The sequence below is a fragment of the Paramormyrops kingsleyae genome, unplaced genomic scaffold (genome assembly GCF_048594095.1).
Source record: "Paramormyrops kingsleyae isolate MSU_618 unplaced genomic scaffold, PKINGS_0.4 ups31, whole genome shotgun sequence".
Taxonomy (NCBI): domain Eukaryota; kingdom Metazoa; phylum Chordata; class Actinopteri; order Osteoglossiformes; family Mormyridae; genus Paramormyrops; species Paramormyrops kingsleyae.
The window spans coordinates 977,979-1,000,440 of NW_027325969.1; the positions used below are offsets into that span (position 1 = coordinate 977,979).

Sequence of the window (22,462 nt, forward strand, 5' to 3'; positions counted from 1 at the left end):
AGCTTATTATGGGTAGTGTGATAAATGTCTTTATAGTTTTATGTGTTGGTTTTAGATTGTATGCAGAAATGTTGATTAAAGATGAATTAAAAAAAAAAAAAAAAAAAAAAAATCTGTTCTTATCAGTTTAATATCTGATACGTCCCCCATGGAGGGGACCACATATTAAACGGATTTTTGGAACAGGGAGCCGGAAGTGGGGCTTGCCCCGTCCGCTCCACGCATCGACCCGGTATTGCAGTGCTTCCGGGAATGGTGCATCTCTACTGCCCCCTGTTGTCGAAAGGCAGAACTGACTGACTGACTGACTGACTGACTGACTGAGTGAGTGAGTGAGTAACTAATAGACTGAGTGCTGTGAGGGGGGGGGGCCCTGTCTGTGCGTGGCCCCCGTTTCCCGCCGTTTTTCTTTTTTTTTTTTTTTATTTTTTTTTTTTTAAAGGAAGGTGACACACTGTTTGTGCGGTGGACAGCTGCGCTGAGGTAAGGCATGATGTCATCTTTGCCTTTTGAATTTCCCCTCATGTTTGTTAAAATGATTGCTGTCTTTTGAGAGGACAGGAGGACAGGGAGGAGTCGGGGCCCCGAGGACGGCGGCTGCGACGCCCCTGGGCATTCTACTCCGAGCGGGGGCGTCACGCAGGCCCGGCTAACGGCGACGGGCTTGGCGGCGGCCCCATATCGACTCGGGTCTCTCTTCATCCCGTATAAATCTTTCGCCTTTTACTAAAGATTTCCGTGGAGAGGGATAGCGATGAGTTCATGGTATTTTTGGAGGCTCTGCCCAAGCAGAGCTGCACTGCTGCTGTCAAAGGAAGACTGGGCCCGGCTTAGCGGCTGGCGTTAGGTGCCCGGTGGCGCGGCTGTGGTCTCCCTGGATCACGCGTGGACTCGCCGGGCGACACCTGCCAGAGGGGCTGGTGAGGGCTGAGCCGCGCCAGCTCCGTCGGCATCCCGCATGCCGGCGCCCGGCGGGGCGCAATTTGTGGGTATCGCTTCTCGGCCTTTTGGCTAAGATCAAGTGGATTTTACGCTCTTTTTATCGCTTTTAAAGGACTGCGTCGGGTTTTTTAGAGGAAGGCACGGTGACCCTAATGCGTGACCAGTAGGTGGCTTGACCGCCGCTGCCACGGGGCGACCCGTGCCTTCCTTTTAGCCTTTTATCCCTGCTTTTATTTTCGTTTTTATTAGGCTGGGGATCCCGCAGTGGCTGGTGGCCTGCCCGCCGCCCTGTTGGGTGAACTGGTGTTTTTATTTCTTAGGTGTTTTTAATAGTTTAGCATTCCTCGGCTCATCCCGGATTGGCGGACGGCAGCAGGACCACGGCGGACGTCGGGACCACGGCGGCAGGAGGACTCTGCTCCAGGAACGACGTCGGTGGACCATCCCGGATGGCGAAGGCCGGCGGTGCTGCGAGGAAGCCCTTCAGCGGGCCGTGGCTGGTAGCAGGCGGTGGCCTGCGTAATACCGCCCGGTTCTGCTGGAGGGCTGAAGGGGAGGTGGGCACCTTCCCTGACCGCCTGGCCTTCATCCGGGAGGTGGCCTTCGGGGAGCTGGGCCTCCGCATGGAGGACATCCTCTGTGTGCAGCGGAATGGACCTCACCAGTTCTTCGAGGTCACCCTGTCCACCGACGAGAGTTACTCCAAGGTCCTGGAGCGGAGCAAGGAGAGGGCCCAGTACCCTCTCCTGGGTCAGTATACCATCGAGCCGCTGTGGTGGCCCGACAAGCGAGTGATAACTGTACATTGTTTCAATCCTCATATCACCGCCGAGGCCGTCCGCCAGTTCCTGAACAAGTATGTGGACCTCCTTCCTGGCCACAAGGATATTCGGGATGAGCTGGGGATCTGGACTGGACGACGCCAGTTCCAGGCCCGCCTGCGCCCGGACGCTAATGGCGCGGGCGGTTTTAGTCATCCCCCAGCCTATTTTAATGTACAGGGCAATAAGGCTTACTTGTTTTATTCCGGACAGCCTCCCTTCTGCCGACAGTGTCACAGCTTCGGACACACTCTGGAGGGATGCGCCAACCTGCGCTGCCGTAACTGCCTGGAGCCGGGGCACATGGCCAGGGACTGCAAGGGCCCCCGTCGCTGCATCCACTGCAACGGTGAGGACCATCTGGCTCGTTCCTGCCCCCAACGGAAAACGTCATACGCCGACGCTCTGTTAGGCAGCAGAGCTGTCGGCAAGGAGAGTGGTGGGGGAGCGCAAGCCCCCACGTCAGGGCAGGAACAGCCGGCGGCGGGGGCAGGAGGAGATGCCCTGGCCGAGGTGGAGGAGGCCCTAGCGACAGCGACTGCAATGCAGGAGGGGTCTCCAGTCCTGGCTCCAGGTGTCAGCAGCAGGAGGAGAAAGAGCGGCGCATCCCCCCGGAGGAGGAAGAAGAGCAGAAGGGAGGCACAACCCGACGCATCCAGCCCTCCGGCTGCCACCTTGCCAGCAGTGGCGGCCGGGGACCAAGGCCGAGAGAGTCCCCCCTCCCCGACATTGGGGGCCCCCCATCTGGTGTGGGACTTGGGACAGTCCCCTGCGCCCCCCCAGGAGTACAGTAGTGTGCAGGACAAAGCAAATGAACAGGAGTACCTGGGGGGGCTGGAACTGGGGGGCCTTTTGGGTTTGACTGAGGAGGGGGGGCAGTAATGCGGTATTGTTTTTAATGGCTGGCTTTTATTATTTTAGTGTGTTGTTTGTAATTGTATTTTACCTTTTTAACATTTCATGGCCAATTTTAATATTGTCACCTTGAATGTCAGGGGTTTGAGGAACGTTTTAAAGCGCACATCTGTTTTTAATCAGCTGGCATCTTCTCCCTTCAGCATTTGTTTTCTGCAGGAAGTCCACCTCCGGGACCAGCGGGACGAGGCTCTCTTTTCACGACAATGGAAGAGGGGTAGATCCTACTGGAGCGTAGGTGGTGTCCACTCCTCAGGCGTCGGGATCCTTTTTGGCGACCGCGCCTTTGAAGAAGTAAGATCGTTTACCGTTCTTCAAGGTAGGGTTTTGGGGGTGGACGCCACATGGAGGGGACAGCGCCTCCGGGCCATATGTGTCTACGCTCCAGTGGAGGCCTCGTCCCATATAACTCTCTTTGAAGAGTTGTCCCCGTTCTGTGTCACAGATCGACACTTGATTTTAGGAGGGGACTTTAACATCTCGTTGGAGGGTAGACAGGATGTCAGCTCTGAGCACTTTCGCCATTTTATTCGTTCCTTTAAACTTGTTGATGGTTTTAAGATATGCAACCCCAGCATGCCGGGCTTCACCTGGCACAATAGTCGCGGAGCCAGCAGTCGCATCGACTATATTTTAGCCTCACCCCCCGTTGTTTTTAAAAAGGTGTCCCTCTCCCCACAGTGGCCCACTGACCACTTGGCAGTGGAGGCCACTGTTTCCATAGACGCCCCTGAATATGGGGGTGGCTATTGGAAAATGAACCTGCAGATCCTGGAGGAGAGCGATTTTAGACACCTTTTTTTAGATCACTTCTCCGAGTGGCAGAAGGACAAGCCTACCTTCCCCTCCGTGGCCGAATGGTGGGAGAGTGTGAAGGACAGGATCCGAACCTTCTCCATGCAGTACAGCAAGCAGCGCAGGATGGAGAAGAAATTCTCCATTCTGCAGCTGGAGAGAGCTGTGAGCTTGGGGTTTTATTTCCAGCTTTTATTAGTTTAGGCACCCAGCTAGGACACGTCGACTCCCTGCCCGGCTCCCGAGGACTCTCTTGCCCACCATCGCCAGGATGTCCGGGAGCCCACACAGGACCGTCGTAGTCATCCGGCATACAGCAGCCTTCAAGTGGACTCACCAGGAGGAACCGGAGAGTTTCCCGGAGAGACTGACCTTCATCCGGGAGGTGCTCTTCGGCCTCCTGGGACTCACTATGGAAGACATCATCTGTGTGCAGCGCAACCAGTCTTCGGCCTTCTTCTATGTGACTTGCACTACGGAAGATGGCTACAAGAGGATGTTGGCTGCATGCAGCCGCTTGGAGGAAGAGCTTCGCCGGATGTTCTATGACGTGGAGCCACTGTGGAAGCTGGACCGGAGAGTGATCACCGTCCACGTCTTGGACCCCTTCATTCCAGCTGAAGCGGTGGCTGCCTTCCTGGGCAGGTTTGTCGACGTGGTCCCTGGGCACAGGGACGTGAGAGACCAGCTGGGTGTCTGGACTGGGCGCAGGCAGTTCCGGGTGTGCCTGCGCCCCGACGCTAGCTCCCCTGACGGGTATAGCCACCCACCTGCTTATTTTATTATAGGTCGTTGCAAGGGCTACCTTTTTTACTCCGGGCAACCCTCCTCCTGCCGCTTGTGCCACGGCCTGGGCCACACCGCGGACTCCTGTACCACCATGAAGTGCTGGAGATGCCTGGACGTCGGTCACTTGGCGAAGGACTGCAAGGGCCCCCTCCGGTGTAACCTGTGCAGAGGTGAGGACCATCTGGCTCGGAGCTGCCCTCAGCGCAAACCGTCCTGGGCCGACGCCGTTGCTCGGGGTTCGGCTGTGGACGGGGCCCGACAGCAGGCACTGCCGGGCTGCGCTGAGATGCACGGGGGAGCCGAGAGGGGAGCTGAGAACACCGAGGATCAGCCCTTCGCCAGTGCCGATGGGGAGTCCACGGCCTCCAGTGCTTCTGTGGAGTCCCCAGGTAAGGGTCCATTGGCCGTGGCTGAAAAGCGCGCAACCTCTCCCTCCAGGTTTGTCCAAAGCAGGAGGAGGAAGAAGGCCCGGAGGAACGAGGACACTGTTTTAGGCCGAGAAGCGATCTTCCCCATAGAACAGATAGATTTGCAAAGTGTTTTGGTCTCCCCCCAAGAGAGACGTTTTTATGCAGGGCAGCAGGACTTTGCCAATGAACGCTCCTTTTTAGTTGCTGCTGAGTCGGGGGGAGACCTTAGTTTTAATGGGGATATTATTGATGATGATAATGTTTTACCTTTTTAAAGATTTTAGGATTTCTGCTGCATTTATGGATTTAATACTGTTTTAATGTGTGTTGTAATGTTTTAGTAGTTTTATATTTTAAGATGTGTATGTTATAAGGTGTCTTGTATTATTATGGTAGTAATGTTTTTGTTAATTATAGTGTTGGATTAAGTTTGTGGGTATAAATGGGTTTTGATGTGCTATTTTGATTAGTATTGATGTGGGTTTGTTTTAGTTAGTATGTGGAAAATGTTGGGTTTTTATAGTTTTATGTGTTGTTCTTAGATTGTAAGCAGAAATGTTGAATAAAGATGAATAAAAAAAAAAAAAATCTGTTCTTATCAGTTTAATATCTGATACGTCCCCCATGGAGGGGACCACATATTAAACGGATTTTTGGAACAGGGAGCCGGAAGTGGGGCTTGCCCCGTCCGCTCCACGCATCGACCCGGTATTGCAGTGCTTCCGGGAATGGTGCACCTCTACTGCCCCCTGTTGTCGAAAGGCAGAACTGACTGACTGACTGACTGACTGACTGACTGACTGACTGAGTGAGTGAGTGAGTGAGTGAGTGACTAATAGACTGAGTGCTGTGAGGGGGGGGGGCCCTGTCTGTGCGTGGCCCCCGTTTCCCGCCGTTTTTCTTTTTTTTTTTTTTTTTTTTTTTTTTTTTTTTTTTAAAGGAAGGTGACACACTGTTTGTGCGGTGGACAGCTGCGCTGAGGTAAGGCATGATGTCATCTTTGCCTTTTGAATTTCCCCTCATGTTTGTTAAAATGATTGCTGTCTTTTGAGAGGACAGGAGGACAGGGAGGAGTCGGGGCCCCGAGGACGGCGGCTGCGACGCCCCTGGGCATTCTACTCCGAGCGGGGGCGTCACGCAGGCCCGGCTAACGGCGACGGGCTTGGCGGCGGCCCCATATCGACTCGGGTCTCTCTTCATCCCGTATAAATCTTTCGCCTTTTACTAAAGATTTCCGTGGAGAGGGATAGCGATGAGTTCATGGTATTTTTGGAGGCTCTGCCCAAGCAGAGCTGCACTGCTGCTGTCAAAGGAAGACTGGGCCCGGCTTAGCGGCTGGCGTTAGGTGCCCGGTGGCGCGGCTGTGGTCTCCCTGGATCACGCGTGGACTCGCCGGGCGACACCTGCCAGAGGGGCTGGTGAGGGCTGAGCCGCGCCAGCTCCGTCGGCATCCCGCATGCCGGCGCCCGGCGGGGCGCAATTTGTGGGTATCGCTTCTCGGCCTTTTGGCTAAGATCAAGTGCTGCTTTTTGGAGGGATTTTTTATTGTCAGGTTTTTTAGTGGAGGCAACAGCGAACCTAAAGCGTGACCAGCAGGTGGCTTGACCGCCGCTGCCACGGGGCTAGCTGTTGTCTCCTTTTAGCGCCTTTTTTATTTTGGGTAGCCCTTGCAAGCCTAACGTGCAGGTTCGGGTGGCTTGACCGCCGTTCCCGCAGGGTGAGCTTGGGGTTTTATTTCCAGCTTTTATTAGTTTAGGCACCCAGCTAGGACACGTCGACTCCCTGCCCGGCTCCCGAGGACTCTCTTGCCCACCATCGCCAGGATGTCCGGGAGCCCACACAGGACCGTCGTAGTCATCCGGCATACAGCAGCCTTCAGGTGGACCCACCAGGAGGAACCGGAGAGTTTCCCGGAGAGACTGGCCTTCATCCGGGAGGTGCTCTTCGGCCTCCTGGGGCTCACTATGGAAGACATCATCTGTGTGCAGCGCAACCAGTCTTCAGCCTTCTTTTACGTGACTTGCACCACGGAAGAAGGCTACAAGAAGATGTTGGCTGCATGCAGCTGCTTGGAGAAAGAGCTTCGCCGGATGCACTACGACGTGGAGCCACTGTGGAAGCTGGATCGGAGAGTGATCACCGTCCACGTCCTGGACCCCTTCGTTCCAGCTGAAGCGGTGGCGGCCTTCCTGGGCAGGTTTGTCGACGTGGTCCCTGGGCACAGGGACGTGAGAGACCAGCTGGGTGTCTGGACTGGGCGCAGGCAGTTCCGGGTGGGCCTGCGCCCCGACGCTAGCTCCCCTGACGGGTATAGCCACCCACCTGCTTATTTTATTATAGGTCGTTGCAAGGGCTACCTTTTTTACTCCGGGCAACCCTCCTCCTGCCGCTTGTGCCACGGCCTGGGCCACACCGCGGACTCCTGTACCACCATGAAGTGCTGGAGATGCCTGGCGTCGGTCACCTGGCGAAGGACTGCAAGGGCCCCCTCCGGTGTAACCTGTGCAGAGGTGAGGACCATCTGGCTCGGAGCTGCCCTCAGCGCAAACCGTCCTGGGCCGACGCCGTTGCTCGGGGTTCGGCTGTGGACGGGGCCCGACAGCAGGCACTGCCGGGCTGCGCTGAGATGCACGGGGGAGCCGAGAGGGGAGCTGAGAACAGCGAGGAACAGCCCTTCGCCGGTGCTGATGGGGAGTCCACGGCTTCCAGCGCTTCGGTGGAGTCCCCTGGTAAGGGTCAAGTGGCCGTGGCTGAAAAGCGCGCAACCTCTCCCTCCAGGTTTGTCCAATGCAGGAGGAGGAAGAAGGCCCGGAGGAACGAGGACGCTGCTTTAGGCCGAGAAGTGATCTTCCCCTTAGAGCTAATTGATCTGCAAAGTGTTTTGGTCTCCCCCCAAGAGAGACGTTTTTATGCAGGGCAGCAGGACTTTGCTAATGAACGCTCTTTTTTAGTTGCTGCCGAGTCGGGGGGGGACCTTAGTTTTAATGGGGATATTGTTGATGATGATAGTGTTTTACCTTTTTAAACATTTTAGGATTTCTGCGGTATTTATGTATTTAATACTGTTTTAACGTGTGTTGTAATGGTGTTGTAGGGTTGAAGTATTTTAGAAGTTTTATGTATGTGGTATTATATGATTGTTTTATAATATGTGTTATATATGTTGTTGTTTTATGATTGAATAGGTTAGGAGTGTGATTTATATGTGTATTTCTTTTAGTGTTGAAGTTAGCTTATTATGGGTAGTGTGATAAATGTCTTTATAGTTTTATGTGTTGGTTTTAGATTGTATGCAGAAATGTTGATTAAAGATGAATTAAAAAAAAAAAAAAAAAAAAAAAAAAAAATCTGTTCTTATCAGTTTAATATCTGATACGTCCCCCATGGAGGGGACCACATATTAAACGGATTTTTGGAACAGGGAGCCGGAAGTGGGGCTTGCCCCGTCCGCTCCACGCATCGACCCGGTATTGCAGTGCTTCCGGGAATGGTGCATCTCTACTGCCCCCTGTTGTCGAAAGGCAGAACTGACTGACTGACTGACTGACTGACTGACTGAGTGAGTGAGTGAGTGAGTAACTAATAGACTGAGTGCTGTGAGGGGGGGGGGCCCTGTCTGTGCGTGGCCCCCGTTTCCCGCCGTTTTTCTTTTTTTTTTTTTTTTTTTTTTTTTTTTTAAAGGAAGGTGACACACTGTTTGTGCGGTGGACAGCTGCGCTGAGGTAAGGCATGATGTCATCTTTGCCTTTTGAATTTCCCCTCATGTTTGTTAAAATGATTGCTGTCTTTTGAGAGGACAGGAGGACAGGGAGGAGTCGGGGCCCCGAGGACGGCGGCTGCGACGCCCCTGGGCATTCTACTCCGAGCGGGGGCGTCACGCAGGCCCGGCTAACGGCGACGGGCTTGGCGGCGGCCCCATATCGACTCGGGTCTCTCTTCATCCCGTATAAATCTTTCGCCTTTTACTAAAGATTTCCGTGGAGAGGGATAGCGATGAGTTCATGGTATTTTTGGAGGCTCTGCCCAAGCAGAGCTGCACTGCTGCTGTCAAAGGAAGACTGGGCCCGGCTTAGCGGCTGGCGTTAGGTGCCCGGTGGCGCGGCTGTGGTCTCCCTGGATCACGCGTGGACTCGCCGGGCGACACCTGCCAGAGGGGCTGGTGAGGGCTGAGCCGCGCCAGCTCCGTCGGCATCCCGCATGCCGGCGCCCGGCGGGGCGCAATTTGTGGGTATCGCTTCTCGGCCTTTTGGCTAAGATCAAGTGGATTTTACGCTCTTTTTATCGCTTTTAAAGGACTGCGTCGGGTTTTTTAGAGGAAGGCACGGTGACCCTAATGCGTGACCAGTAGGTGGCTTGACCGCCGCTGCCACGGGGCGACCCGTGCCTTCCTTTTAGCCTTTTATCCCTGCTTTTATTTTCGTTTTTATTAGGCTGGGGATCCCGCAGTGGCTGGTGGCCTGCCCGCCGCCCTGTTGGGTGAACTGGTGTTTTTATTTCTTAGGTGTTTTTAATAGTTTAGCATTCCTCGGCTCATCCCGGATTGGCGGACGGCAGCAGGACCACGGCGGACGTCGGGACCACGGCGGCAGGAGGACTCTGCTCCAGGAACGACGTCGGTGGACCATCCCGGATGGCGAAGGCCGGCGGTGCTGCGAGGAAGCCCTTCAGCGGGCCGTGGCTGGTAGCAGGCGGTGGCCTGCGTAATACCGCCCGGTTCTGCTGGAGGGCTGAAGGGGAGGTGGGCACCTTCCCTGACCGCCTGGCCTTCATCCGGGAGGTGGCCTTCGGGGAGCTGGGCCTCCGCATGGAGGACATCCTCTGTGTGCAGCGGAATGGACCTCACCAGTTCTTCGAGGTCACCCTGTCCACCGACGAGAGTTACTCCAAGGTCCTGGAGCGGAGCAAGGAGAGGGCCCAGTACCCTCTCCTGGGTCAGTATACCATCGAGCCGCTGTGGTGGCCCGACAAGCGAGTGATAACTGTACATTGTTTCAATCCTCATATCACCGCCGAGGCCGTCCGCCAGTTCCTGAACAAGTATGTGGACCTCCTTCCTGGCCACAAGGATATTCGGGATGAGCTGGGGATCTGGACTGGACGACGCCAGTTCCAGGCCCGCCTGCGCCCGGACGCTAATGGCGCGGGCGGTTTTAGTCATCCCCCAGCCTATTTTAATGTACAGGGCAATAAGGCTTACTTGTTTTATTCCGGACAGCCTCCCTTCTGCCGACAGTGTCACAGCTTCGGACACACTCTGGAGGGATGCGCCAACCTGCGCTGCCGTAACTGCCTGGAGCCGGGGCACATGGCCAGGGACTGCAAGGGCCCCCGTCGCTGCATCCACTGCAACGGTGAGGACCATCTGGCTCGTTCCTGCCCCCAACGGAAAACGTCATACGCCGACGCTCTGTTAGGCAGCAGAGCTGTCGGCAAGGAGAGTGGTGGGGGAGCGCAAGCCCCCACGTCAGGGCAGGAACAGCCGGCGGCGGGGGCAGGAGGAGATGCCCTGGCCGAGGTGGAGGAGGCCCTAGCGACAGCGACTGCAATGCAGGAGGGGTCTCCAGTCCTGGCTCCAGGTGTCAGCAGCAGGAGGAGAAAGAGCGGCGCATCCCCCCGGAGGAGGAAGAAGAGCAGAAGGGAGGCACAACCCGACGCATCCAGCCCTCCGGCTGCCACCTTGCCAGCAGTGGCGGCCGGGGACCAAGGCCGAGAGAGTCCCCCCTCCCCGACATTGGGGGCCCCCCATCTGGTGTGGGACTTGGGACAGTCCCCTGCGCCCCCCCAGGAGTACAGTAGTGTGCAGGACAAAGCAAATGAACAGGAGTACCTGGGGGGGCTGGAACTGGGGGGCCTTTTGGGTTTGACTGAGGAGGGGGGGCAGTAATGCGGTATTGTTTTTAATGGCTGGCTTTTATTATTTTAGTGTGTTGTTTGTAATTGTATTTTACCTTTTTAACATTTCATGGCCAATTTTAATATTGTCACCTTGAATGTCAGGGGTTTGAGGAACGTTTTAAAGCGCACATCTGTTTTTAATCAGCTGGCATCTTCTCCCTTCAGCATTTGTTTTCTGCAGGAAGTCCACCTCCGGGACCAGCGGGACGAGGCTCTCTTTTCACGACAATGGAAGAGGGGTAGATCCTACTGGAGCGTAGGTGGTGTCCACTCCTCAGGCGTCGGGATCCTTTTTGGCGACCGCGCCTTTGAAGAAGTAAGATCGTTTACCGTTCTTCAAGGTAGGGTTTTGGGGGTGGACGCCACATGGAGGGGACAGCGCCTCCGGGCCATATGTGTCTACGCTCCAGTGGAGGCCTCGTCCCATATAACTCTCTTTGAAGAGTTGTCCCCGTTCTGTGTCACAGATCGACACTTGATTTTAGGAGGGGACTTTAACATCTCGTTGGAGGGTAGACAGGATGTCAGCTCTGAGCACTTTCGCCATTTTATTCGTTCCTTTAAACTTGTTGATGGTTTTAAGATATGCAACCCCAGCATGCCGGGCTTCACCTGGCACAATAGTCGCGGAGCCAGCAGTCGCATCGACTATATTTTAGCCTCACCCCCCGTTGTTTTTAAAAAGGTGTCCCTCTCCCCACAGTGGCCCACTGACCACTTGGCAGTGGAGGCCACTGTTTCCATAGACGCCCCTGAATATGGGGGTGGCTATTGGAAAATGAACCTGCAGATCCTGGAGGAGAGCGATTTTAGACACCTTTTTTTAGATCACTTCTCCGAGTGGCAGAAGGACAAGCCTACCTTCCCCTCCGTGGCCGAATGGTGGGAGAGTGTGAAGGACAGGATCCGAACCTTCTCCATGCAGTACAGCAAGCAGCGCAGGATGGAGAAGAAATTCTCCATTCTGCAGCTGGAGAGAAGGTTGCGGGATGAATACGCCGCTCACAACAGCGGGGGCACCATCGACCACGAGCGACTGCTTGATATAAAGGGTGAGCTGAGGCGCCTGCATGCACAGGCTGCCTCGGCTCAAATGCTCCGCGACAGAATGTTCTTTTTGGAAAACAATGAAAAGTGCAATACTCATTTTTTCCAGAGAGCCAGGGAAGCCCGGGAGGAGAAGACCTTCGACTCTCTCCGGGCCTTAAACGGCGATACGGTAACAATAACATCAGACATGCTGGAGGTTGCTAAATTGTTTTATCACAATCTTTTTAAGGTTAGGGACACGGACCCGGTTGCAGGGGTGCGGTTCCTAGACAACATCTCACCTTGCCTTCCCAGTGACATTCGTGACGGCTTAGAAGCCCCCATCACCTTGGCCGAGCTGACCGCAGTGCTTGGCAAGATGAACCGCCGCAAGGTACCGGGCCTTGATGGGCTCCCGGTGGAATTTTATTCCACTTTTTGGGATGTCCTCGGGCCGGAATTACTGCAGGTTGTAGAGGACGTTCAGCGCCGGGGTTTGCTCACTAGGAGCATGAGGTCAGGGGTTCTTTCTTTGTTGCACAAGAAGGGTGATCGTGCCGACCTTGGCAACTGGAGGCCCCTGACCATGCTTTGTGTAGACACAAAGCTCATCGCAAAGACCCTTACAGAACGCCTGAAGAAGGCCATGGCTCATCTGGTTCACAGCGATCAGACGTGTGGAGTACCGGGTCGATCGGCGACGTGGAACCTCCATCTCATCCGCGACGCCATCGCCTGGGTGGAGGACAGGAACCTCCCTCTCCTGCTGGTCAGCTTGGACCAGGAGAAAGCCTTCGACCGGGTAGATCACCGCTTCCTGTTTCAAGTATTGGGTAAGTTTGGCTTTGGACCCAATTACCTGGGGTGGTTACACACTTTGTATAACGAAGTTGGGAGCCATGTTGTTATCAATGGCTTCCTGAGTGACTTGGTGCCCCAGCTGAGTGGAGTGAGGCAGGGATGTCCCCTCTCCCCCCTCCTCTACGCGCTCTATATAGAGCCACTGGCGTGCGCCATTCGCGCCCACCCCGGGGTCGATGGCCTTCTTATCCCAGGAAGTCGGGGGAAAACTGTTAAACTGACCCAGTACGCAGACGACACCACCCTTTTCGTCTGCTCTGATCAGTCTCTCGGTCATGCCATGAGCCTTGTTCATGCGTTCGGTAGGGCCTCCGGCGCGACGCTCAACCTCAGTAAGTCGGTGGCCAAGTATTTCGGCAGCTGGAAGGCGAGGGAGGGCGTCGCAGGGGGTCTCACCCTCTGTGACGGACCTCTCAAAGTGTTGGGGGTCAACTTCCTTTCGGATGGTGCCGCCCGTTTGAACTGGGAGGAGCGGTTGGCGATCGCCAGGCGGAAGATCGGACTGTGGAAGTCCAGGTCCCTGTCCTTCCAAGGTAAGGTCTTAGCCTTAAAAGTGGATATTCTTCCCACCCTGCTCTACCTTGCACATGTGTACCCTTTGCCCCGCTTCATGCGCAGAGGCCTGACGAGAGACGTTTTCAACCTCGTCTGGGGGGGCAGGTACGAGTACGTGCGTAGGGAAGTGATGTATCTCGGAAAGGACAGTGGGGGGAGGGATGTTATTGACTTTCCTCTCAAGCTTGACTGCCTGTTCTTCTCGCAGCTCTGCGCGCGCCTGGCAGCTCCCCTCGAGCACCCCCATCAGCACTTTGTGCGTCTGTGGCTGGCTCTCCCCATGAGACGTCTGGTGGCGTCGTGGACCAACCTCGGCCCCAAGGCTGAGACCCTGCCGGCCCACTACAGCCACGCTGTCAAGTGGAGTAAGTTTATTCCGGCAGGTGTCAAGACAGAGGCCTTGACCAAGCATAGAGCGCTTTACAGGGCTTTGCTTGGTCATAGGGAGACTCGGGCCATGCTGGGCCTGGAGGAAGGCACATGGGCGAGAATCCAGCCTAAGGGTTTGGATCACAGGCTGCAGGACCTGAACTGGCAGTGCCTTCATGGTAAGCTGCCAGTCAGGGACGTCTTACATAGGCATAAGCTGACCAGACACCCCCGCTGCCCCAGGCCCGAGTGCAGTGAGGATGAGACCATCAGGCACGTGTTTTGGGACTGTGGGCATGCACAGAGAGTTTGGGGGTTGGTAGCGGGCCTGTGTGGACGTGTGGACTCGCAGCCCGGTCTGACCTACGACAAGGTGTTGAAGGGGTGGGACCCCAACCTCCATAACCCCTTCGGCCCCTGGATGTGGCTGCTGGTCAGCATTACCAAGCGAGAGCTGTGGAATGCCAGGACCGCGCTCATCCGCAGAGGGGTTCATCTGGAGGCACAAGGGGTATTCCGTAAAATCCGGGCCGACTTGGGTTTCAGGATGGAGACTGACGTCATCCAGCGGGGCTATCACGAGGCCAAGGAGAGGTGGAAGGGCCTCTTTTGGCTTTAGCCCCGTTTCGTTTAGGTGGTGACGCTCCATTCTACAGGGTTGACGTGACGCACTTTTCTGAAGCACACAGGAGGTACTTCGGGTTTTAGGTGAGTGTGCTTTGTTGTTTTTGTGCGTGTGTTTTAATTAAAATGTTTTTAACTAACAGCATGTGCATAATCAATTAAGCATGGTTTTGGTTGATCTTTTTTAGCACTTAATTATTTATTAATATTAATAATCATTGTATTTATTAACATCTAACATTTTACTTGTTGTGCTGTATATTAAGTGATTGACCATGTTTTATTCCCGAGGTGCTGATTTTAAGTGTTTGGAAATATGTATGACCCTGTCTCAACCTGACCCTGGCGTAGAGGTTGGAGGTCGGCGGGTGTGTTCCTCATTTAATGGTTTTAGTTTTTAATAGGTGGCATTTATGGTGACATTTTATTTTTGTAAATGGCCATTTAATTGTAGTTGTGTTTTAATTGTTATTGTAATGTATTGGTGGTTTTATAGTTGTGTGTCTTTTTGCAGTTCTGGAGAGGTTTTGTTTAATGTTGTTTTAATAATGCTCTGTTTTGTATAGCATATATAAGTAGCACTGTGTGTTGAGAATGTTTTAGCCTTTTATAAAGTATTTATGGATATATATTTTTACTAATTTGTGAACCTAAAAGGCTGTTTTATTATGTTTTGATTACAGTGCTAATTGATGCTAATTGATGTATATATGCTTTGTGTATTGGTATGATTTTAATTGTTGTACAGAACTGTTTAATAAAGTATTGGAAAAAAAAAAAATCTGTTCTTATCAGTTTAATATCTGATACGTCCCCCATGGAGGGGACCACATATTAAACGGATTTTTGGAACAGGGAGCCGGAAGTGGGGCTTGCCCCGTCCGCTCCACGCATCGACCCGGTATTGCAGTGCTTCCGGGAATGGTGCACCTCTACTGCCCCCTGTTGTCGAAAGGCAGAACTGACTGACTGACTGACTGACTGACTGACTGACTGACTGACTGACTGACTGACTGACTGACTGAGTGAGTGAGTGAGTGAGTAACTAATAGACTGAGTGCTGTGAGGGGGGGGGGCCCTGTCTGTGCGTGGCCCCCGTTTCCCGCCGTTTTTCTTTTTTTTTTTTTTTTTTTTTTTTTTTAAAGGAAGGTGACACACTGTTTGTGCGGTGGACAGCTGCGCTGAGGTAAGGCATGATGTCATCTTTGCCTTTTGAATTTCCCCTCATGTTTGTTAAAATGATTGCTGTCTTTTGAGAGGACAGGAGGACAGGGAGGAGTCGGGGCCCCGAGGACGGCGGCTGCGACGCCCCTGGGCATTCTACTCCGAGCGGGGGCGTCACGCAGGCCCGGCTAACGGCGACGGGCTTGGCGGCGGCCCCATATCGACTCGGGTCTCTCTTCATCCCGTATAAATCTTTCGCCTTTTACTAAAGATTTCCGTGGAGAGGGATAGCGATGAGTTCATGGTATTTTTGGAGGCTCTGCCCAAGCAGAGCTGCACTGCTGCTGTCAAAGGAAGACTGGGCCCGGCTTAGCGGCTGGCGTTAGGTGCCCGGTGGCGCGGCTGTGGTCTCCCTGGATCACGCGTGGACTCGCCGGGCGACACCTGCCAGAGGGGCTGGTGAGGGCTGAGCCGCGCCAGCTCCGTCGGCATCCCGCATGCCGGCGCCCGGCGGGGCGCAATTTGTGGGTATCGCTTCTCGGCCTTTTGGCTAAGATCAAGTGTAGTATCTGTTCTTATCAGTTTAATATCTGATACGTCCCCCATGGAGGGGACCACATATTAAACGGATTTTTGGAACAGGGAGCCGGAAGTGGGGCTTGCCCCGTCCGCTCCACGCATCGACCCGGTATTGCAGTGCTTCCGGGAATGGTGCACCTCTACTGCCCCCTGTTGTCGAAAGGCAGAACTGACTGACTGAGTGAGTGAGTGAGTGAGTGACTAATAGACTGAGTGCTGTGAGGGGGGGGGGGCCCTGTCTGTGCGTGGCCCCCGTTTCCCGCCGTTTTTCTTTTTTTTTTTTTTTTTTTTTTTTTTTTAAAGGAAGGTGACACACTTTGTGCGGTGGACAGCTGCGCTGAGGTAAGGCATGATGTCATCTTTGCCTTTTGAATTTCCCCTCATGTTTGTTAAAATGATTGCTGTCTTTTGAGAGGACAGGAGGACAGGGAGGAGTCGGGGCCCCGAGGACGGCGGCTGCGACGCCCCTGGGCATTCTACTCCGAGCGGGGGCGTCACGCAGGCCCGGCTAACGGCGACGGGCTTGGCGGCGGCCCCATATCGACTCGGGTCTCTCTTCATCCCGTATAAATCTTTCGCCTTTTACTAAAGATTTCCGTGGAGAGGGATAGCGATGAGTTCATGGTATTTTTGGAGGCTCTGCTCAAGCAGAGCTGCACTGCTGCTGTCAAAGGAAGACTGGGCCCGGCTTAGCGGCTGGCGTTAGGTGCCCGGTGGCGCGGCTGTGGTCTCCCTGGATCACGCGTGGACTCGCCGGGCGACACCTGCCAGAGGGGCTGGTGAGGGCTGAGCCGCGCCAGCTCCGTCGGCATCCCGCATGCCGGCGCCCGGCGGGGCGCAATTTGTGGGTATCGCTTCTCGGCCTTTTGGCTAAGATCAAGTGTAGTATCTGTTCTTATCAGTTTAATATCTGATACGTCCCCCATGGAGGGGACCACATATTAAACGGATTTTTGGAACAGGGAGCCGGAAGTGGGGCTTGCCCCGTCCGCTCCACGCATCGACCCGGTATTGCAGTGCTTCCGGGAATGGTGCACCTCTACTGCCCCCTGTTGTCGAAAGGCAGAACTGACTGAGTGAGTGAGTGAGTGAGTGAGTGAGTGAGTGACTGACTAATAGACTGAGTGCTGTGAGGGGGGGGGCCCTGTCTGTGCGTGGCCCCCGTTTCCCGCCGTTTTTCTTTTTTTTTTTTTTTTTTTTTTTTAAAGGAAGGTGACACACTGTTTGTGCGGTGGACAGCTGCGCTGAGGTAAGGCATGATGTCATCTTTGCCTTTTGAATTTCCCCTCATGTTTGTTAAAATGATTGCTGTCTTTTGAGAGGACAGGAGGACAGGGAGGAGTCGGGGCCCCGAGGACGGTGGCTGCGACGCCCCTGGGCATTCTACTCCGAGCGGGGGCGTCACGCAGGCCCGGCTAACGGCGACGGGCTTGGCGGCGGCCCCATATCGACTCGGGTCTCTCTTCATCCCGTATAAATCTTTCGCCTTTTACTAAAGATTTCCGTGGAGAGGGATAGCGATGAGTTCATGGTATTTTTGGAGGCTCTGCCCAAGCAGAGCTGCACTGCTGCTGTCAAAGGAAGACTGGGCCCGGCTTAGCGGCTGGCGTTAGGTGCCCGGTGGCGCGGCTGTGGTCTCCCTGGATCACGCGTGGACTCGCCGGGCGACACCTGCCAGAGGGGCTGGTGAGGGCTGAGCCGCGCCAGCTCCGTCGGCATCCCGCATGCCGGCGCCCGGCGGGGCGCAATTTGTGGGTATCGCTTCTCGGCCTTTTGGCTAAGATCAAGTGGATTTTACGCTCTTTTTATCGCTTTTAACGGACTGCGTCGGGTTTTTTAGAGGAAGGCACGGCAAACCTAATGCGTGACCAGTAGGTGGCTTGACCGCCGCTGCCACGGGGCGACCCGTGCCTTCCTTTTAGCCTTTTATCCCTGCTTTTATTTTCGTTTTTATTAGGCTGGGGATCCCGCAGTGGCTGGTGGCCTGTCCGCCGCCCTGCCGGGTGAACTGGTGTTTTTATTTTTTAGTTGCTTTTATAGTTTAGCATTCCTCGGCTCATCCCGGATTGGCGGACGGCGGCCGGACCACGGCGGACGTCGGGACCACGGCGGCAGGAGGACTCTGCTCCAGGAACGACGTCGGTGGACCATCCCGGATGTCGACGGCCGGCGGAGCTGCGAGGAAGCCCTTCAGCGGGCCGTGGCTGGTAGCAGGCGGTGGCCTGCGTAATACCGCCCGGTTCTGCTGGAGGGCCGAAGGGGAGGTAGGCACCTTCCCCGACCGCCTGGCCTTCATCCGGGAGGTGGCCTTCGGGGAGCTGGGCCTGCGCATGGAGGACATCCTGTGTGTGCAGCGGAATGGACCTTTCCAGTTCTTCGAGGTCACCCTGTCCACCGACGAGAGCTACACCAAGGTCCTGGAGCGGAGCAAGGAGAGGGCCCAGCACCCTCTCCTGGGACGATACACCGTTGAGCCGCTGTGGTGGCCCGACAAGCGGGTAATTACGGTACATTGTTTTAACCCGCATGTGTCCGGCGAAGCCGTCCGCCAGTTCTTGAACAAGTATGTGGACCTCCTTCCTGGCCACAAGGACATCCGGGATGAGCTGGGGATCTGGACTGGTCGACGCCAGTTCCAGGCCCGCCTGCGCCCGGACGCTAATGGGGCGGGCGGTTTTAGTCATCCCCCAGCCTATTTTAATCTACAGGGCAATAAGGCTTACTTGTTTTATTCCGGACAGCCTCCCTTCTGCCGACAGTGTCACACCTTTGGACATACTCTGGACGGATGCGCCAACCTGCGCTGCCGCAACTGCCTGGAGCCGGGGCACATGGCCAGGGACTGCAAGGGCCCCCGTCGCTGCATCCACTGCAACGGTGAGGACCATCTGGCTCGTTCCTGCCCCCAACGGAAAACGTCATACGCCGACGCTCTGTTAGGCAGCAGAGCTGTCGGCAAGGAGAGTGGTGGGGGAGCGCAAGCCCCCACGTCCGGGCAGGAACAGTCGGCGGCGGGGGCAGGAGGAGATGCCCTGGCCGAGGTGGAGGAGGCCCCAGCGACAGCGACTGCAATGCAGGAGGGGTCTCCAGTCCTGGCTCCAGGTGTCAGCAGCAGGAGGAGAAAGAGCGGCGCATCCCCCCGGAGGAGGAAGAAGAGCAGAAGGGAGGCACAACCCGACGCATCCAGCCCTCCGGCTGCCACCTTGCCAGCAGTGGCGGCCGGGGACCAAGGCCGAGAGAGTCCCCCCTCCCCGACATTGGGGGCCCCCCATCTGGTGTGGGACTTGGGACAGTCCCCTGCGCCCCCCCAGGAGTACAGCAGTGTGCAGGACAAAGCAAATGAACAGGAGTACCTGGGGGGGCTGGAACTGGGGGGCCTTTTGGGTTTGACTGAGGAGGGGGGGCAGTAATGCGGTATTGTTTTTAATGGCTGGCTTTTATTATTTTAGTGTGTTGTTTGTAATTGTATTTTACCTTTTTAACATTTCATGGCCAATTTTAATATTGTCACCTTGAATGTCAGGGGTTTGAGGAACGTTTTAAAGCGCACATCTGTTTTTAATCAGCTGGCATCTTCTCCCTTCAGCATTTGTTTTCTGCAGGAAGTCCACCTCCGGGACCAGCGGGACGAGGCTCTCTTTTCACGACAATGGAAGAGGGGTAGATCCTACTGGAGCGTAGGTGGTGTCCACTCCTCAGGCGTCGGGATCCTTTTTGGCGACCGCGCCTTTGAAGAAGTAAGATCGTTTACCGTTCTTCAAGGTAGGGTTTTGGGGGTGGACGCCACATGGAGGGGACAGCGCCTCCGGGCCATATGTGTCTACGCTCCAGTGGAGGCCTCGTCCCGTATAACTCTCTTTGAAGAGTTGTCCCCGTTCTGTGTCACAGATCGACACTTGATTTTAGGAGGGGACTTTAACATCTCGTTGGAGGGTAGACAGGATGTCAGCTCTGGGCACTTTCGCCATTTTATTCGTTCCTTTAAACTTGTTGATGGTTTTAAGATATGCAACCCCAGCATGCCGGGCTTCACCTGGCACAATAGTCGCGGAGCCAGCAGTCGCATCGACTATATTTTAGCCTCACCCCCCGTTGTTTTTAAAAAGGTGTCCCTCTCCCCACAGTGGCCCACTGACCACTTGGCAGTGGAGGCCACTGTTTCCATAGACGCCCCTGAATATGGGGGTGGCTATTGGAAAATGAACCTGCAGATCCTGGAGGAGAGCGATTTTAGACACCTTTTTTTAGATCACTTCTCCGAGTGGCAGAAGGACAAGCCTACCTTCCCCTCCGTGGCTGAATGGTGGGAGAGTGTGAAGGATAGGATCCGAACCTTCTCCATGCAGTACAGCAAGCAGCGCAGGATGGAGAAGAAATTCTCCATTCTGCAGCTGGAGAGAAGGTTGCGGGATGAATACGCCGCTCACAACAACGGGGGCGCCATCGATCACGAGCGACTGCTTGGCATAAAGGGTGAGCTGAGGCGCCTGCATGAACAGGCTGCCTCGGCCCTAATGCTCCGCGACAAAATGTGCCTGTTGGAATACAATGAAAAGTGCAACGCCTTTTTTTTCCAGAGAGCCAGGGAAGCCCGGGAGGAGAAGAGCTTTGTCTCTCTCCGTGCCTCAAATAGCAACAAGGTAACTACAACATCAGACATGCTGGAGGTTGCCAAATTGTTTTATTGTGATCTTTTTAAGGTTAGGGATACGGACCCGGTTGTAGGGGAGCGGTTCCTAGACAACATTTTACCTTGCCTTCCCAGTGACATTCGTGACGGCTTAGAAGCCCCCATCACCTTGGCCGAGCTGACCGCAGTGCTTGGCAAGATGAACCGCCGCAAGGTACCGGGCCTTGATGGGCTCCCGGTGGAATTTTATTCCACCTTTTGGGATGTCCTCGGGCCGGAATTACTGCAGGTTGTAGAGGACGTTCAGCGCCGGGGTTTGCTCACTAGGAGCATGAGGTCAGGGGTTCTTTCTTTGTTGCACAAGAAGGGCGATCGTGCCGACCTTGGCAACTGGAGGCCCCTGACCATGCTTTGTGTAGACACAAAGCTCATTGCAAAGACCCTTACAGAACGCCTGAAGAAGGCCATGGCTCATCTGGTTCACAGCGATCAGACGTGTGGAGTACCGGGTCGATCGGCGACGTGGAATCTCCATCTCATCCGCGACGCCATCGCCTGGGTGGAGGACAGGAACCTCCCTCTCCTGCTGGTCAGCTTGGACCAGGAGAAAGCCTTTGACCGGGTAGATCACCGCTTCCTGTTTCAAGTATTGGGTAAGTTTGGCTTTGGACCCAATTATCTGGGGTGGTTACACACTTTGTATAACGAAGTTGGAAGCCATGTTGTTATCAATGGCTTCCTGAGTGACTTGGTGCCCCAGCTGAGTGGAGTGAGGCAGGGATGTCCCCTCTCCCCCCTCCTCTACGCGCTCTATATAGAGCCACTGGCGTGCGCCATCCGCGCCCACCCCGGGGTCGATGGCCTTCTTATCCCAGGAAGCCGGGGGAAATCTGTTAGGCTGACCCAGTACGCGGACGACACCACCCTTTTCGTCTGCTCTGATCAGTCTCTCGGTCATGCCATGAGCCTTGTTCATGCGTTCGGTAGGGCCTCCGGCGCGACGCTCAACCTCAGTAAGTCGGTGGCCAAGTATTTCGGCAGCTGGAAGGCGAGGGAGGACGTCGCAGGGGGTCTCACCCTCTGTGACGGACCTCTCAAAGTGTTGGGGGTCAACTTCCTTTCGGATGGTGCCGCCCGTTTGAACTGGGAGGAGCGGTTGGCGATCGCCAGGCGGAAGATCGGACTGTGGAAGTCCAGGTCCCTGTCCTTCCAAGGTAAGGTCTTAGCCTTAAAAGTGGATATTCTTCCCACCCTGCTCTACCTTGCACATGTGTACCCTTTGCCCCGCTTCATGCGCAGAGGCCTGACGAAGGACGTTTTCAACCTCGTCTGGGGGGGCAGGTACGAGTACGTGCGTAGGGAAGTGATGTATCTCGGAAAGGACAGTGGGGGGAGGGATGTTATTGACTTTCCTCTCAAGCTTGACTGCCTGTTCTTCTCGCAGCTCTGCGCGCGCCTGGCAGCTCCCCTCGAGCACCCCCATCAGCACTTTGTGCGTCTGTGGCTGGCTCTCCCCATGAGACGTCTGGTGGCGTCGTGGACCAACCTCGGCCCCAAGGCTGAGACCCTGCCGGCCCACTACAGCCACGCTGTCAAGTGGAGTAAGTCTTTTCCGGCAGGTGTCAAGACAGAGGCCTTGACCAAGCATAGAGCGCTTTACAGTGCTTTGCTTGGTCATAGGGATACTCGGGCCATGCTGGGCCTGGAGGAAGGCACATGGGCGAGAATCCAGCCTAAGGGTTTGGATCACAGGCTGCAGGACCTGAACTGGCAGTGCCTTCATGGTAAGCTGCCAGTCAGGGACGTCTTACATAGGCATAAGCTGACCAGACACCCCCGCTGCCCCAGGCCCGAGTGCAGCGAGGATGAGACCATCAGGCACGTGTTTTGGGACTGTGGGCATGCACAGAGAGTTTGGGGGTTGGTAGCGGGCCTGTGTGGACGTGTGGACCCGCAGCCCGGTCTGACCTACGACAAGGTGTTGAAGGGGTGGGACCCCAACCTCCATAACCCCTTCGGCCCCTGGATGTGGCTGCTGGTCAGCATTACCAAGCGAGAGCTGTGGAATGCCAGGACCGCGCTCA

At 55.2% G+C, this 22,462-nt stretch overlaps 9 non-coding genes and 3 pseudogenes across 9 annotated transcripts; all 12 read left to right on the forward strand.

Annotated features, from left to right (window-relative positions):
* Positions 1 to 32: 32 nt before the first annotated feature.
* Positions 33 to 266, forward strand: LOC140584208 (U2 spliceosomal RNA; annotated as a pseudogene).
* A 416-nt stretch (positions 267 to 682) lies between these two features.
* LOC140584953 (U5 spliceosomal RNA) lies at positions 683 to 796 on the forward strand. Its single transcript, XR_011986915.1, has one exon. It is a non-coding gene; the product is annotated as a U5 spliceosomal RNA (small nuclear RNA).
* Positions 797 to 5,191: 4,395 nt separating this feature from the next.
* On the forward strand, positions 5,192 to 5,414 carry LOC140584150 (U2 spliceosomal RNA; annotated as a pseudogene).
* Positions 5,415 to 5,852: 438 nt separating this feature from the next.
* Positions 5,853 to 5,966, forward strand: LOC140584954 (U5 spliceosomal RNA). Its single transcript, XR_011986916.1, has one exon. It is a non-coding gene; the product is annotated as a U5 spliceosomal RNA (small nuclear RNA).
* Positions 5,967 to 7,934: 1,968 nt separating this feature from the next.
* LOC140584210 (U2 spliceosomal RNA) lies at positions 7,935 to 8,173 on the forward strand (annotated as a pseudogene).
* Positions 8,174 to 8,593: 420 nt separating this feature from the next.
* LOC140584955 (U5 spliceosomal RNA) lies at positions 8,594 to 8,707 on the forward strand. Its single transcript, XR_011986917.1, has one exon. It is a non-coding gene; the product is annotated as a U5 spliceosomal RNA (small nuclear RNA).
* Positions 8,708 to 14,751: 6,044 nt separating this feature from the next.
* Positions 14,752 to 14,940, forward strand: LOC140584138 (U2 spliceosomal RNA). Its single transcript, XR_011986168.1, has one exon. It is a non-coding gene; the product is annotated as a U2 spliceosomal RNA (small nuclear RNA).
* A 450-nt stretch (positions 14,941 to 15,390) lies between these two features.
* On the forward strand, positions 15,391 to 15,504 carry LOC140584956 (U5 spliceosomal RNA). The gene has a single exon (XR_011986918.1). It is a non-coding gene; the product is annotated as a U5 spliceosomal RNA (small nuclear RNA).
* A 195-nt stretch (positions 15,505 to 15,699) lies between these two features.
* On the forward strand, positions 15,700 to 15,891 carry LOC140584079 (U2 spliceosomal RNA). Its single transcript, XR_011986115.1, has one exon. It is a non-coding gene; the product is annotated as a U2 spliceosomal RNA (small nuclear RNA).
* Positions 15,892 to 16,289: 398 nt separating this feature from the next.
* Positions 16,290 to 16,403, forward strand: LOC140584247 (U5 spliceosomal RNA). The gene has a single exon (XR_011986209.1). It is a non-coding gene; the product is annotated as a U5 spliceosomal RNA (small nuclear RNA).
* A 195-nt stretch (positions 16,404 to 16,598) lies between these two features.
* Positions 16,599 to 16,790, forward strand: LOC140584080 (U2 spliceosomal RNA). The gene has a single exon (XR_011986116.1). It is a non-coding gene; the product is annotated as a U2 spliceosomal RNA (small nuclear RNA).
* Positions 16,791 to 17,196: 406 nt separating this feature from the next.
* LOC140584957 (U5 spliceosomal RNA) lies at positions 17,197 to 17,310 on the forward strand. The gene has a single exon (XR_011986919.1). It is a non-coding gene; the product is annotated as a U5 spliceosomal RNA (small nuclear RNA).
* Positions 17,311 to 22,462: the final 5,152 nt, after the last annotated feature.